Below are 17,143 nucleotides of genomic sequence, written 5' to 3'. Positions count from 1 at the left end.
TGCGACGTGGAGTGGCAGCTACGGAAATCAAACTCCGCACTGGGAAGCAGCTCCTCTATTAAAACCCTGCCGGCGCATGCGTAGTGTAATCAGTTGTCAATGCGCATACGTTGCTTGTGCGCATGCTGTTCTGCAACAAGTCTATGCGTTGCTGAATGAGCTCTCCGTAGTGAAAACTCGTCTCGTCAAAGTCAGATCGACTGTTTTCAGGCGGTAAAAATGCAGAATGGCGCCGACTACGCAGGGAGCGAAGTTTTCTATGACAGGATTCTATGCAGAATCCGACTGGAAACCGCTGTCCCCATTGATAAGAGCTTCAGGCAGTCGTATTTCTATTAATTTATTGATAATGGAGTCCCGGAAGTCTGAAGTACACAGGTTTTGTTCCATTGCATTTCATCGATTGACCAGTAGCAGTACAGTGCTCAGCAAGAATTGAAAATGTCATAGAAAAACTTCATGTTATGCGTATCCGGCACTGTTCTGCGATTTTACTGCGTGAAGATGGTTCATTTCACAGCGATGAGGCGTGTTTTGATCACGGAGGGCGCTTTCAACAGCGCACAAACTTGCACCAGAAGCACATGGGCTCAAGCAACGCTTGCGCAGCAACAAGAAGTTACACCACGCATGCGCCGGTCAGATTTTGGAATATGGGAGATCGGTGTGCTATTGCACACCCCCTGGAGACTGGGAACGAGCTACAAATGACCCGTTCGGTAGAGCATTAGCCTTTTCTAACACTTTTACAACACAAAATCGACTAATACAGGAAGACCTGGACGTCCGGAATAGAGAGCACGAAATAATTAACCAAACAGCGCAACGGATAGCCATACGAGAGACCAGGACTGCACCTCGACTAACAACACCCAGTGAAGTGAGGACCAAGTTAATGAATCTTAAAAACAACAAAGCACCTGGGCCGGATGCAATAACAAATGATCAGCTTAAGAGACTAATGAGTAAACCATCGTCCTATTGAGTAGAATTTACAACTATGTCCCGGAAAAATTGCAGCTGGCAGACGTCATTCCTATTCCAAAACGTAGGGAAGACGTAACTCAACCTGCCAATCACAGATCGATCTGTTTAATTGATAATATTGAGTATTACGGAACTCGTCATGAAGGATTTCAATGCAACCACGACCGCTGCTGTTTTTTCTGAATGTGGGACTGGCGTGTGATAAGGCCTGGCGTGAGAACTTTTTACGGAAGATAAGAGACCAAACAACGATCACAGACAAGTATATTAAAGGCATAGCAACCTTTCTCTGCAGCAGAAAGATGTGAGTGCAAACTGAAGGGATCACATCGGAGATCAAACTTGTAGAGGCCGGAGTTCCGCAACGCTCGGTCTTGACACCAGTCTTGTTTACAGTTTATGTCGACGACATGCCGGAAATAGCAAACGTTCGACTGGCATGGTTCGGTGACGACACTGCGTACTTTACCAGTGGACAGCACCAACACAATACCAACAGCAGAGAACTACAGACAGGACTGGACCTCACCACGGAGTGGTGCAGACATAAGGAACTTAAAATTAACCCGGCCATAACTACGGCAATATACTTTAGCATAAAACGTCCACAACTGGACAGAAACCTTACTGTCCAAGTACCGTGGAGCTCAACTGTCAAGTATCTGGGAGTCACGCTGCATCGGCACCTTTCTTTTCATAGACTCGCGCAAGACCTCTGACATGGCGAGGGAACTGCTGCCACTAATCGGCAGTGGGAAGCTAAACATTTCAACGAAAGTTAGACACTACAACACAAATGTACTATCAAAAATCCTTTATTGGAGCACATCAACGGGCCCTGCTAGTGAGGCCCGAATACAGCACATCCGAGTATTACAGAATAGAGTCCTTCGTTGGATACGTATGGCTTCGCTTTATATGCGCATCCGACTCTGCATAAGGAGCTCGATATGGAACCTATTGTACAAATGACCAAACTCAGGTCCACAAAAATTCACGAGAAATTAGACCAACTCAGACATGTTATGCGTCACATCCGAGAAGCAGGTACCATCAGAGCAAAGCCCTGCTATCGGTACAGAGTGCCCAAGACACTAGCTAAATAGGATATCAGAAACTAGACGCTAAAAATAAATAAAAAAAGCCCTCGGAGGAGAGACTTGTGGACTTCGGACCTTAACGAGGCCTCCCAAAGTGCAATAAAGAAGTGAAGACTAAACCTTACACTATCACCGGGAAGCGGAGATCGCCGAAATGGGGTTTAAGAAACAGAAACAAAAACAAAAAAACAAATAGTACTATCGCCATTATACTGCACACTCGCAGACGGCACACTTGACTCTGCGTCAAGGAATGGTGGTAGCGGAAGCAAGTTACTAACATCCGGCAGTTTACCTAAAATTCCATGGAACCATTAATATTGCGTGTTTTTGGATGTTCTCCACCGAGCAGTCACAGCGAAGCAATAACGACGTGTATGTAGAAAGACGTGATTAGTAACTACACTCCTGGAAATTGAAATAAGGACACCGTGAATTCATTGTCCCAGGAAGGGGAAACTTTATTGACACATTCCTGGGGTCAGATACATCACATGATCACATTGACAGAACCACAGGCACATCGACACAGGCAACAGAACATGCACAATGTCGGCACTAGTACAGTGTATATCCACCTTTCGCAGCAATGCAGGCTGCTATTCTCCCATGGAGACAATCGTAGAGATGCTGGATGTAGTCCTGTGGAACGGCTTGCCATGCCATTTCCACCTGGCGCCTCAGTTGGACCAGCGTTCGTGCTGGATGTGCAGACCGCGAGAGACGACGCTTCATCCAGTCCCAAACATGCTCAATGGGGGACAGATCCGGAGATCTTGCTGGCCAGGGTAGTTGACTTACACCTTCTAGAGCACGTTGGGTGGCACGGGATACATGCGGACGTGCATTGTCCTGTTGGAACAGCAAGTTCCCTTGCCGGTCTAGGAATGGTAGAACGATGGGTTCGATGACGGTTTGGATGTACCGTGCACTATTCAGTGTCCCCTCGACGATCACCAGTGGTGTACGGCCAGTGTAGGAGATCGCTCCCCACACCATGATGCCGGGTGTTGGCCCTGTGTGCCTCGGTCGTATGCAGTCCTGATTGTGGCGCTCACCTGCACGGCGCCAAACACGCATACGACCATCATTGGCACCAAGGCAGAAGCGACTCTCATCGCTGAAGACGACACGTCTCCATTCGTCCCTCCATTCACGCCTGTCGCGACACCACTGGAGGCGGGCTGCACGATGTTGGGGCGTGAGCGGAAGACGGCCTAACGGTGTGCGGGACCGTAGCCCAGCTTCATGGAGACGGTTGCGAATGGTCCTCGCCGATACCCCAGGAGCAACAGTGTCCCTAATTTGCTGGGAAGTGGCGGTGCGGTCCCCTACGGCACTGCGTAGGATCCTACGGTCTTGGCGTGCATCCGTGCGTCGCTGCGGTCCGGTCCCAGGTCCCAGGTCGACGGGCACGTGCACCTTCCGCCGACCACTGGCGACAACATCGATGTACTGTGGAGACCTCACGCCCCACGTGTTGAGCAATTCGGCGGTACGTCCACCCGGCCTCCCGCATGCCCACTATACGCCCTCGCTCAAAGTCCGTCAACTGCACATACGGTTCACGTCCACGCTGTCGCGGCATGCTACCAGTGTTAAAGACTGCGATGGAGCTCCGTATGCCACGGCAAACTGGCTGACACTGACGGCGGCGGTGCACAAATGCTGCGCAGCTAGCGCCATTCGACGGCCAACACCGCGGTTCCTGGTGTGTCCGCTGTGCCGTGCGTGTGATCATTGCCTGTACAGCCCTCTCGCAGTGTCCGGAGCAAGTATGGTGGGTCTGACACACCGGTGTCAATGTGTTCTTTTTTCCATTTCCAGGAGTGTATTAACGAATATTTTGCAACAGGCTGATTGCTCAACAGTACAAGACACAAACGGCTTCAATGCAAGTCGTTAACTTTGCAGGCCTAGAGGTGAGAGCCACCTGAGCTGCGTTTGCTTCGGCCGGATGTGACGGTAGGTGAGGGAAGCACAGTTGACGCATTGCTGGGGGGGCGATGTCGATGAAAACACGGCAACAAACCGGTGTCTGCGCGGCGAGCTTAGGCTTGCCTTATTTTTGTTTTCTTTCGGTTCACCACAGGACAGTTACCATATTTATTTGCCTCCAACCCAGGGCATACTAATGTAGTTACCTAAGTCTTAACAGTTTATTTGCAACATTAAACTTTATTTATTCAGCTGCATATTTATTTCCCTTTGTCTTCATACTACCAAAAGTACTGTTAGTGTTATCAGCAGTATAACAAACATACTTTTCTTCAGATTTGTATTTTTTCACGCACTGCATAAGAAACTGACTCAAAATGTGAGCAGTTTTACGTGACGCTTCATGCAGATTTATAGATTCAATAGTGAAGCCTGACGTTGTCAGGGAAGAGAAGGCGGTCTTAATGTGGTTTTCCTATAAAAAGTATGAGAGCTGGTTTCGGTTGTTATCTGCAACCATTTTCAGATCTGTAAGCAAATGGCGGAAAAGTAGCCTAAGAAAAGTATGTGTAATCAAGTAGGATATAAAATCACTGTATAAAATCTGAATAAAAAATATAATGCGGAGCCAATTCGAATAGTAAAAGTGAACATTTCAGTGTAGTGCAAAATATGTTAATGCTTGCATCTATAACCCGGCTTGCTTATGGTGACGTTTTTAAGCTACGCACTGACATCGTCTTGGTATTTAAGAATGCATGACTACAGCTAATGATGCTTTCCAATGGATAATCAACGCTTTTTTACATTTTGAACGGTTTGTTATAAGCATTAACGTATTTTGTACTACACTGCTAAATGCCTTTGTCAGATGTTCACTTTTACTATTAGAATTGACTCTCCATTATAAACTGCCTCAGCTGCAGTTGTAGCAGATGTACATTTTGGGTCATACAACTTTTTAACCAGTGTAGATGTGTCTGATACGCTCGTGTTTGGCAGGGTGGCATCAAAAAGTAGCCTCTTTAAATGCACAATCCTGATAAAAATTCCAGTCTTCGGCTTTAAAATTTTTTTTATGTCTGGTGAAGAATTAGCACTAATAACACTTCTGTTTTAGCTGTTTTCACGTGGTCGTCAGTAATACCCCTTCCTTTATATGCAGCAGAAAATTCTCAATAAACACAATTCGCAATAAACAAGTTCACTGTTTCTGTCATTATACAATTTCAAAAACTTGTATTCCTGTGGCAGTGTAACATTAAGTTGACACATTCTTTTAGTCATTGCCGAACGATGAAAGAAGAAAGAAATACAGATAAAATTAATGATAAAAAGCGCGTAGACGAATTATTTGACACGAAAATTGCCCTTGTTGCGGTGGCAGAAGGCAATAGTAAGTGAAAATCTGAGGCGGAACTGCTAGCCACGCCTCCCCATCGACGTCAATGCTTGCCCCAAGATCGGTTGACAAAGGCACAGCCGTAACAGAATATTTAAAAACACTATGTCGAACATATAGATCTAAAAATAAAAAAAGCACTCGCCATTCGTAAAATTTTCAAATTCTGAACTTTAACCCAGACTAAAAAAACAGGACTGTCCAAGCTAACCCCGGACGTGACGAAAGCCAAGGCACACTGTACGCATAGTTAATAACAAAAGTTCATTGTAAAACGACTGGAAAACTAAGTAACCACTACGGAACAATCTCTAAACACGTACAAAGTCTGGCGTCTATTGATCAAATTGCATTTATTAATTTAATTATAGCATTCTCAAAGTTGATTCGGAAACGATGAAGAAAAGTGTCAGCTGATGAGTGATAACGAGATTATCCAAGACGTGTTAAAAAATTTTAGAATGAAGAACAATCGGAAACTTTGCCAGTAAAGACCGTACGGCATAAAGATGCTGTGAGTGCATTTAACAAGTGTCACGTCGGCTGGGAAAAACGACGTAGAAACAGCTGATGTTTTAGTTTTAAGGAGTCTGCAAGAGAGAGCTTTAAAAATCTCTTTAATCTCGAAAATAAAATCACAGAAGAAGCCGATTGATGAATATGAACGTAAAAACTATTAATACATTAAAAAGGAAATTGTTTTTGTTTTTCGATTAATATATTTGTCGCTATAAATATGTACATAAAGTATTTTTAAGGTCATATAAATATTATATCATCGTACCGTCTCCAAAATCTCCAGAATAAAGGAAGGTCATTTCTTAATCTATTATTATACCAACTACTATGGCGAGAAAATTTTCGAGACTGTTGAGTCTGAGAGCTATGTTGCAAACACTTTTCTCTCCTTGCAAACACCAACAAAACTTTCTGACACAAATTTTGCTTCTTGAGGAACTTTTTGACCAATAGCACGAACTCTTCGTGAAACCACTCACTGAACAATTTCCGTGTCATCCAAGCTTTCTTTTGGTGTTTCTATTTGACTGGTAGTCGTTTTGCATTTTTGAACGTCCTAGGATCTTTTGATTTTCCTATGACAAGCAGCTCAAGTTTGTGCGTTGCACTAGCATTAGAGCATGGCATATATGCCTATCTTTAGACATTTTTTCTGCCAGGAGCACTTGCCACTGCTTTGTGTACGAATGTTTTCTTGGGCAAAAGTCTCCGCTTTCGTCCGCGTTATAAATCTGATCATGACAAAGATTTAACTCTTCTCAAGTTTTCTTGAATTTGTACTGCTCTACAGCTTCGAAGTCAAGAGAGTTTTTCTCCTGTTGTGATTAGTAAGCGGATAAAAAACCTTTTTTTAAACGTATAAAGCCATCCGGTGCTTGCGCGGAAATCGTCTTTTTTCACAATTTCTTTACAGAAAAATCTCGGTTTTTCTTGGATAAGAGCCCCTGAAACTGGAGTGTGTTTTCTACGTTTCTGAAGAAACCAAGTGTGCAAAATGTCTTCAATGAATGGGTATTCACCAGTGTTTATTACATTCCTGTCACTGGTTTTTGCTGTTCAAATTGTACACAAACTTTCAAATTTTACACAAACTCCACAATTTTATCACAACTATTCTTACTGTCATAAATGGTAGCACGCCCAACAACATGAAATGAAGCTAAATCGTTAACGTTTTCTGCTTTGTTTAATTTTTTAAGAATTTCGGATTTTTTAAGCACAGTCAATGTCTTGTGCTTACGTTTTTCACTAATTACTTGAGATATATTGTAGAAAAATGCGAAACACTCACTAATACTATCATGATCAAGTTAGGGCAGGTGTTCATTCGATCGCAGAGTGTACGCAATAATCAACAGTTGGTGACTGACTACGTAATGCTTACTAAACTGTTCACTTGGAGTGGCCCCACCCGTCCACGTCACGTGATCTCGGCCGGTTGTGTCGGCTACTGGACTTGCCGGACTGGCGAGACTCTACATTATCGAGACTCTACTGTATTTCATAATGAATGGCAGTAAAATGAACAGCAAGAAAGCTGTAATTTGTGTTTCTTTTGCCCGCATCTCGTGGTCGTGCGGTAGCGTTCTCGCTTCCCACGCCCGGGTTCCCGGGTTCGATTCCCGGCGGGGTCAGGGATTTTCTCTGCCTCGTGATGGCTGGGTGTTGTGTGCTGTCCTTAGGTTAGTTAGGTTTAAGTAGTTCTAAGTCCTAGGGGACTGATGACCATAGATGTTAAGTCCCATAGTGCTCAGAGCCATTTGAACCATATTTTTGTGTTTCTTTGTCATAAACGGTTTCGCTGCTTTAAAACAGCGTCCTCAGGTGAACTAAATATAAAATTAAAACATACTTACAACAATATCATATTAGCGCACCAATGCCCCCCCCCCTCCCGCTCCTCAACGTTCGTGGCCAAAAATCAAGCCTTTGAAGAGGGCAAGTATTTAAAATAAATAAAACAGGGCATCGGGGCGAATAGTGGGGTGGCGCACTACGACAAAAACCGTAAATAACTGTAATGAGTGAAAACGAAAAAAATAATAAGGGGGAATCAAAATTGGTGCCTCCAGCGAGTAAAATAATATATGTTTTTTCTAGTAGTGTACCACCGCACTATTCGCCTTGATGTCCTGTTTTGTTTACTTTGACGACTCTCCCTCTTCAGATGTTTGATTTTTGACTACGAATATTGGGGGCCTCTTGGTGCGACAATGTAATATTGTAAGAACGTTTTAATTATGATTTTCTCTGCCTATTTAAATGCTGTACATAGGGTCTGTAAAAATATTTAAAACATTTTCCTTAAAAGACTCGAAAATTTAAATTTTTAAAAATTTTTTGGAACATCCTTTCGTATTTTCATCATATGTATTACATGAGATCCTTTCCTTCTTATGTAGTTCACCTGAGGACGCTGTTTCAGTGCAGCGAAACCGGTTGCGACAATAAAGAAATCACCAAATACAGCTGTCTTCGGGCTCATTGCTTCCATTCATTATGAAGTTAAACGGCTGTGGCTGCCCGATTACGAAGTTCTGTGTTTTTTTAACTATGCGCCTGCTGACTCAACAATGAAGACGTTCTTATCCGGGAAGGGCAGTTTTTTCGTTCGCAAAGACAAAATCTGAGGATCAGGTAGATAATGAATCTAATGAGGCAGACATGGCATTTTCTTCCTTGCTATGTCCGGAAATAAAGCCAAAACGGACGCAGACTAGCACCATAGTAATGCAGAGTGCAAGTGTAGAAGCTGAGCAAACTGCGAGCAGAGGAGATGAAAAGGCTTGCACGGCAAGTGTGTACAGGGTGAAGAAGAATAGATGAACAAGACACGATGGCGATAAAAGAAACGGGGGAACGGCTTCCCAGTGCTCCATGTTGCATACGACGCCCCCTCCTGCGGCCCTCGACCTCAAAAAATGGTGGTGGCGGTAAGGGGACAGAGAGAGAGAGAGGGGGGGGGGGGGAGTGGGGAGACGAGGAGTCGCTGGGAACCACTGGTGTCTGGTGCCTGCGGCAGCAACAGTCCGCTGGCTGCCGGGCCACGCTGCGTGGTGAGTTGTTGCTGCCATTACACAGTGTGTAAGAATCCTGTAGTTAGGCACGCTGCACTTACACCTGCTGTCGAAATTCAAGTTGAGGCACTCACGAACAGTCGATATACCAGCAGGCATGTGCGTGATTGTTCTATAGTCCATACTTTAGCTTTTAGCGGAGGGTGGATACAGCCACGTTCAAAATATTTTACTACTGTTCCAGTTTCGAATTACATGCGGGAAAAATGAACACCTCAATCTTTCTATGCGAGCCCTAGCTACCCTCATTTTATCACGATGGTCATTTATGTGGGAGCCAACAAAATATTTTGGTGTTCGGAGGACAAAGTCGGTAACTGAAATGTAGTGAAACGATTTTGCCGCAACTAGAATGTCCATTTTGACTCGCTTATCATACACGGACACTCTCCCCCCTATTTCGTGGTAATACGAAACAACCTGTCCTTCTTTGAACTTTCTTGGTGTCCTCCGTCAGTCCTGTCAGGAAAGGTTCCCACACACGCAGCAATACTCCAGAACGAGACGAAACAGCCTTCCCCATAATGTTTTCTTTGCGATAGATACAATTTAAGTTGTTCACACTCGTAATTCCTAGATATTTTATTGAATCGACAAATTTTAAATTTGTTTCATTCATCGTGTAATCGAAATTTAACTTTTATTGATCTGCGACAGTTGGCACCATGCAGATATCTTATCACAATTAATGTGTAATTCGTTCTTCTGATGACATTACTTGACGGTAAACGACGGCATCATCTGGGAACAATCCAAGAGAGCGGCTCAGATTGTCTCCTAAATCGTTTATGCAGATTACGAACAGCAGAAGACCTATAAAACTTCGTTGAGGAAGCCCAGATATAACTTTGATTTCACTAGATGACCTCTCTTCAATTATTACGAACTATGATCTTTCAATCACACTTATATTTATTGAAATAACGTGTATATATTAAAACGATGCCACTGAGGATATCTTCTGCCTGCGGACGCGGGACGAAATGTCTTCCCGATATGTATATTGTTTATTATGGAATGATTATCTAGTATACGAGTAAGTAAGCTAAAATCCACCACATATTTGCAACCCTTCATGTAATAACATTATCTATGTCCTCTGCTTGGCATTTCGCGCTTGAAAGTTTACGCGCTGATACCCCAGCTTCAGTTAAGAGCAGAAACTCGTTCTTCTATTTTAAAACACTCCCTGACAATTAACTTCATATTTAATGAATTTGTATCGCTGGTCCTGGACCAGGTACAGTCCGTGAATTAAAAATCAGTTTCACTGTCAAAGTACAACTACTTCCATACTCATGATATTGCAGGGTCTGTGTTGTTTTAGAAGTACTACGAAATGTTCCTTGAGATATGAATGCTTGTCTCCATGTCCGAAGGAACAGGCTCTGTGTCAACTACAGCCATTATGAAATATAATCGCAGTTGCGATATGGACTACCATCAGGTATACAAGGTGTCCCAGCTATCCTGTTCACCCAAAATATCTCTGGAACAATAACAGCTATTGGAAAACGACTTTCACCGGTATCAATGTAGGGCTGGGGCCCATGAATGTACACATTTGGAAACATTCTAAAACGAAAGCATATGTGTTTTTTAACACAAACTTGTGTTTTTTTTAAATGGACCTCCTATATTTTTTCTTCAGCAATCCATAGCATGACAAAGCACATACACAATGGCGTTGATTGCATCGCAATATTCCCATTACATCCCGAGATATTGAGACGCGAAGTTGACGCTTGAAACACCCGACATGCGCTGCTAGCGCACGTCCTGAGGCTCAGGCGTGAACCCCATGCTGCAGGATGGCAGCAGACCGTATTATTCGTTTCGGACCTCTTGATAAGTATGGAAGTGTGATTACGCATGTCCATCACATCGCGATTACGGGCAGCATGGGGTTCACGCCTGAGCCTCAGGACGTGCGCTAGCAGCGCATGTCGGGTGTTTCAAGCGTCAACTTCGCGTCTTAATATCTCGGGATGTAATGGGAATATTGCGATGCAATCAACGCCATTGTGTATGTGCTTTGTCATGCTATGGATTGCTGAAGAGAAAATATAGGAGGTCAATTAAAAAAAACATAAGTTTGTGTTAAAAAAGCATGCTTTCGTTTTAGAATGTTTCCAAATATGTACATTCATGGACCTCAGCCCTACATTGATACCGATGAAAGTCATTTTCCAATAGCTGTTATTGTTTCAGAGATATTTCTGGTGGACAAGATAGCTGGGACACCCTGTATAATGGAATGACGACAACGAAAGTTTGTGCCGGATCGGATTTCCCGCTTATCGCGAGTTGTCACCTTACAATTAGGCTATCTGAGCACGCTTCACTGTCAGATTCAAACTTCCATATGTCGTGTACCATAAGTCTACAACCTGCACTCGTACATTCGTTATGTGTATTTCTAGCACAGGGGAGATATTTTGACTGAAAGTCACTTGCCCAGTGTCGGCGGGTAAATTCATGGTTGATGACACATGGAAGTTTGGCTCTGGACATGAAACGTGCTCGGATAGTCTAATGGTAAAACGACCGCTCGCAATAAGCGGGAAGTGCAGTTTCGAGTCCTGGTTTGGCACACATTTTCATTGTCATCATTCCATTATACGGCTGACGGTTGCCCATATTCGCAACTATGAGTACATTTCATGTACTTCCATACTCTACAAACTACTATGGAGTGCAAAACTGGAGGTACTTCCCACTGTCCTTCATATTACGCTTACCGTCAATTCCATCGCGTATGGAGCACAGAAAAAATGACTGCTTAATTTACCCTGTGCGCGCTGTAATTAGTGTATTCTTGCCTTCACGGCACCTACGGGATTGATACATACGGTGAAGCAGTATATTCTTACAGTCACTTAAGGTTGGTCCATGAAACTTGGTAAGTAGGCTTCCGCGGAATAGTTGACATCTTCAAACGCCTTAGTTCTGTTTTTTTTTTTTTTTTTCCAGCATTTCCGTGATGCTGTTCACTGGGTCAAAAAAGAGACCATTCGTGGTGCACTTTGGCGAATACGTACACACACACACACACACACACACACACACACACACACACACACACACACAACCTTCTTTGTAGAATTATTGCACTTTCCCAGTATCATATAGCAACAAGCCAATGTCTGCCACCTGCCTTACCTACCTAATGAGCCTATGTGACCGTTCCATTTCATTTCACAAGTTACTTCACCTAGGCATCTCTGTGTGAGTACGAGGGAAGGTGAACAGTATTCTGCTTGGCACAGGGATAAGAGTTCATGTAACTGAATTTTGTCTTTATTGCGTTGGAACATTTTTCCCAATAACGTAAATCAAAAGTCAGATTTTTAGCTGACTGATAGAGCTTGTGCGGTACGGTATCGGACGATCGGCGGTCAAAGATTAATGAAATAAATGATAAAACAGGCACATCAAAGATGAGAATGAGTTGTGAAAGATTAGTGACACATTTGTTGGATGCTGAATAAAAGTAAATGCGAGGACGAATTCTTGAAGAATGTTTGGTCTGTTTAACGAAGAATTCAGCTGATTTTTGCGCAGGCTTGTTATTGTGCTTGAGGCGTTGCGCCAAAGACGAAACCGCAATCAAACTAGCTATACAGGGTGAAAAGTATTTACACCGACAAACTCTGGGAGGTTGTAGGGGACATCAAAACAAATATTTTTCCCTAATGTCATTTTTTCCTATGAGGAGTATTTAAACCGGTAGAGGAAGATTTCTCTGGCGGCAAATTAATTAAACCAACAAATACTTTTCCATTTTTTTATGACCAAGAGACAACACATTAATTAACACAACCCAGTTTCAATTTCAGTATATTTTTAAAAATGCCTCCATTGACTCGTAAACAAATGTTACACCGTCGGATCATGTTCTGTCTGACACGGGCAGAAACCCCAGGAGTGTCCTGAATTGTTCCTGCTGCTGCTACTAACCGGGCAACCAGATCCTCTCCTGATGCAACAGGAGTTGCGTAAACAAGGTTGAGCATCTCTCCCCACACAAAAAAGTCCAGAGGCGACATATCTGGGGATCGAGCAGGCCATGGTACAGGACCACCTCTGTCAGTCCACGTTTATGGGAACCGTCGGTCCAGGAATCGACGCACACGACGACTGAAATGTGCCGGCGCCCCGTCATGCTGGAACCACATGCGTTGTCTTGTAGGGAGCGTGACGTTTTCCAGCAATTCTGGTAATCCTCTAGCGAGAAAATTGTAATAGTGCCTGCCATTTAATAGCCTAGGTAGCAGATACGGCCCAGTTAAACAGTCCCCAACAACACAGACCCACACATTAACGAAGAACCGGACTTGATGAGCGCTAGTAACTGTGGCATGTGGGTTATCCTCACTCCAAACATGCGAATTGTGCATGTTGAAGACTGCGTCACGACCGAACGTTGCTTAATCGGTAAACAAAACAGAGGATGGAAATGTAGGATGCATTTCACAGTGTCCCAGGTACCACTGCGAAAACTGTGCTCTGGGTTGGTAATCAACTGGTTCCAGGTTGTGGACACGCTGTAAGTGAAATGGACGTAACAATTGCTCTCGAAGGACTGTTCTTACATTCGTCTGATTCGTCCCCGTGTTACGTGCAATTGCACGAGGGCTGATTGAAGGATCCCGCTCCACATGCTGCAAGACAGCTTCCTCAAATCGCAGCGTTCTTACCGTGCGACGGCGTCCGTGTCCAGGTAATCTGCTAAATGACCCGGTCTCACGCAGACGTTGGTACACAGCACCAAAGGTCGTACGGTGCGGGATACGGCGATTAGGATATTGTTGTTGATGAACCCGCTGTGCAGCTCGTCAGTTGTGGTGCGCTACGTAGTACGCACCAACCATATCAGTGTACTCACTCCAGATGTATCGCTCCATTAGTAAACAGTGACAATGCACTACTACACTGGTGGACAGCAGTTGCCTACAACTGAAGAGCGTAATACGCCCTCTAACAATTGAAGTTCGTAATACGGCCTCTAACAACTCAAGAGCGTAATACGGCCTCCACAGGTTTAAATGATCCTCATAGGAAAAAGTGCCATTAGGGAAAAATATTTCTTTTGATGTCCCCTACAACCTCCCAGAATTTGTCGGTTTAAATACTTTTCACCCTGTAGACTTTATCTATCGCAAAAGTGTTGGCCAGTGTTCTCTGGGATGCAGAATGGTTTCCTGTTATTGTTTGATTACTGCGTGCACTACATACATCGTCTGGACCTACAGGATAAAGAAAAACGTGCAAAGAACAACGATTTTTTTTTCTCATTTAGATCACCAGTCTTCTGATCGGTTCGATGCGACCCGCCACGACTTATTCTGCTGTGCCAACTACTTCGTCTCAGAACAACATTCACGCCCAACATCCTCGGTTATTTGTTGCATACATTCCAACCAGCGGAAAAATGCTCCTATCGGAGCTCAAAAAATTGAATATATTCCTTTTTATTTAAAAGACACTGTCTGAAAAGCGGGGAACCATCTACGTCATTCTACGAGGATAAGTCAATTATTATCCGCAAAAGTAGTTACAAAATGTTATTGTAATCAAATAGGAAAAGTATAAGAACATCATTTTTCGACATAGTCTCCTTGCATTTCAACGCACCTGTTCCATCGTTGTACAAGCTTCCTGATGCCCTCATAGAAGAAGGTTCTCGGTTGAGCTGCGAGCCAGGGAAGTACCGCTTCTTTCACTGCTTCGTCCGAGGCAAATCAACAGCCCTTAATGCCTATTTGAGTGGACCAAACAAGTGATAGTCAGAAGGGGCAAGATCGGAACTATATGGAGGATGATCCAGTACTTCAGATTTGAGTTTCTGGAGCGTTTCAGCAGTGTGGGCAGCAGTATGCGGACGGGAACTGTCGTGCAACAACACACCTTTTGACAGCAATCCTCGGCGTTTGCCTCGAATCGCAGGCTTTAACCTGGCAGTAAGCATCTCACTGTAACGTACACTGTTTATTGTTGTGCCCCTTTCCCCATATTGTTCCAGTACTGGACCTTGTGCGTCCCAAAACACCGTAAGCATCAGTTTTGTGCGGACGGTTGGGCCTTGAACTTTTTCTTGCACGGCGAATTTGGACGTTTCCACTCCATACTCTCCCGTTTACTCTCCGGCTCGTAATGATGGATCCATGTTTCGTCACCAGTAACGATCCTGTCTAAGAAGTTGTCCCCTTCGTTACCATAGCGATCCAAATGTTTTTTGCAGATGTTCATACGCGCTTGTTGATGCAACTGTGTTAGTTGTTTTGGGACACATCTTGCACAAATTTTATGAAGCTCAAGTCTGTTGTGGATGATTTCGTAGGCAGAAGCGTGACTAATTTGCAGACGATGTGCCACATCGTCAATAGTTAATTGTCTGTCCAAGAGAATCATTTCACGTGAACGCTCAATGGTTTCTTCATTTGTGGCGGTAAACGGTTGTCCGGCTCCTCCATCGTAGTTCAAATGGCTCTGAACACTATGGGATTTAACATCTGAGGTCATCAGTCCCCTAGAACTTAGAACTACTTAAGCCTAACTACCCTAAGGACATCAAACACACCTGACATTTAGGTTGGTTTTGATAACTAAGAACCAGTAATTATAGTACCAAGTATCCCACTCCTGACCTTAACTTTACATCGACGCTTATGTTCCACCTGCCTAAGCCATCGTGTTTTCTCGCTAGACCAATAATGAATGTTCTTTGTATTCAGCTGTCTTTTGTTTGTGGAAGAACACTCATAGGTGAAAAGAAAATGGTGGTAGTAGTTCTGGTTGGAGAGGATTTGCTGTTGTGCCTACTGACGGAACTGTGCACGAGTCTGGAAATCGTTTCTGTGCGATTCTTGGCGTAAATGTGCGTGATAAGGATGGAAGTTGTGACGTATTGGATTGCGATGTACACTGGTTTTAGAAATGCCAAGCAGCCGTGTTCTCAAGTGTGGATTCGCTGAAACAGAAGCGAGAACAGTAATTTGGGAGCCTCGTCCGTGTGAGTCTTACAACGATTGCGTTGCCTTGGGTTGAAATTTCCCGTTTCCTGAGGCATCACAACAAGATGCGGTAACACCCGGCTGGAAGGCGGGTTCTTGTCAGGACATCGCTTTCTGTAGAGTTTCTCTTCCTGAGTAGAATGAGCCTACTTTCAACCGCAATAAAAGTAATGATGATGCAGTTTTTAATAAAGGACTGCCTTTGCTGTGCGCAAAATATAGTTTAAAAGTACTAGGGAACTTTACTACAGTACCTGTCATGTGAATACGAAAGCATTATTGCAGTTACCATTCTGCCAATTTTCCTTCTCCATAGACGAATAGCATTTTCATCTTCTGCTCGTTGGTGTGCATTGTACTCACATAAACTTTCAACTGGAGATGATTGACTGAATGACTGGTGTGTATTTTTCTTGTTTCTCCATTTGTTGGTTGTCAGCTCTAGACAATTAACCAGATGGTTTATAATTTATAAAAAACAGCTACCAGCCACATGTGGCTGGTAGCCGTTTTTTATAAATTATAAACCTTAGTACAACTGCCACGTTTCTCACCATGTCGACTTTCGACAAAATAGCATTAACCAGATATATTACCCTGGGTACTTGCAATGTGTACTAGTTCAGGAGAGTTAATATCCATTTTGTGTCACGTTTTTAATAATGCCATATTTGCGTGGGAACGGTACACGGTGATATGTTTTTGAACAGTCGTGAGGAGAACAAGTAGATTACCGAATAAAAATCAAAGGTTTCTTTTTAAAATAAGCGTACTGCTCTTCATATCTTAGTAATGAATAAAGTTAAAAGTATGGAACATGCTGATTAATGTCTCCTCGTACTTAAACTTGCTTGACACATTCTTTTTTTTTTTAATTTTCCTTCTGGACAAAAAGTTATTGGTATGATAAAGATAAATAGGACACATTGTATATGTGTAGCTCTTTGTGTCCCAAATCTGCTGTGTTACTGTATTGTCGTAGAAATTACGTGAATATTGCGACATTTACATTGTTCCTAAACTACAGACAAGTAGTTTCAACAACACAACTTGTGGTAAAGAAAGAAAGCCGCATCATGGTGTTAGCTACGATGTCCCATACGT

General features: G+C 43.5%; 1 protein-coding gene across 1 annotated transcript in view; it reads left to right on the top strand.

Annotated features, from left to right (window-relative positions):
* LOC126187372 (xenotropic and polytropic retrovirus receptor 1) overlaps positions 1-17,143 on the top strand; it is a 304,308-nt gene that overhangs the window by 180,972 nt on the left and 106,193 nt on the right. The window lies entirely within an intron of this gene.

This window comes from Schistocerca cancellata, chromosome 5 (genome assembly GCF_023864275.1).
Source record: "Schistocerca cancellata isolate TAMUIC-IGC-003103 chromosome 5, iqSchCanc2.1, whole genome shotgun sequence".
NCBI classification, from domain to species: domain Eukaryota; kingdom Metazoa; phylum Arthropoda; class Insecta; order Orthoptera; family Acrididae; genus Schistocerca; species Schistocerca cancellata.
This window is presented reverse-complemented; position numbering and strand designations above follow the sequence as displayed.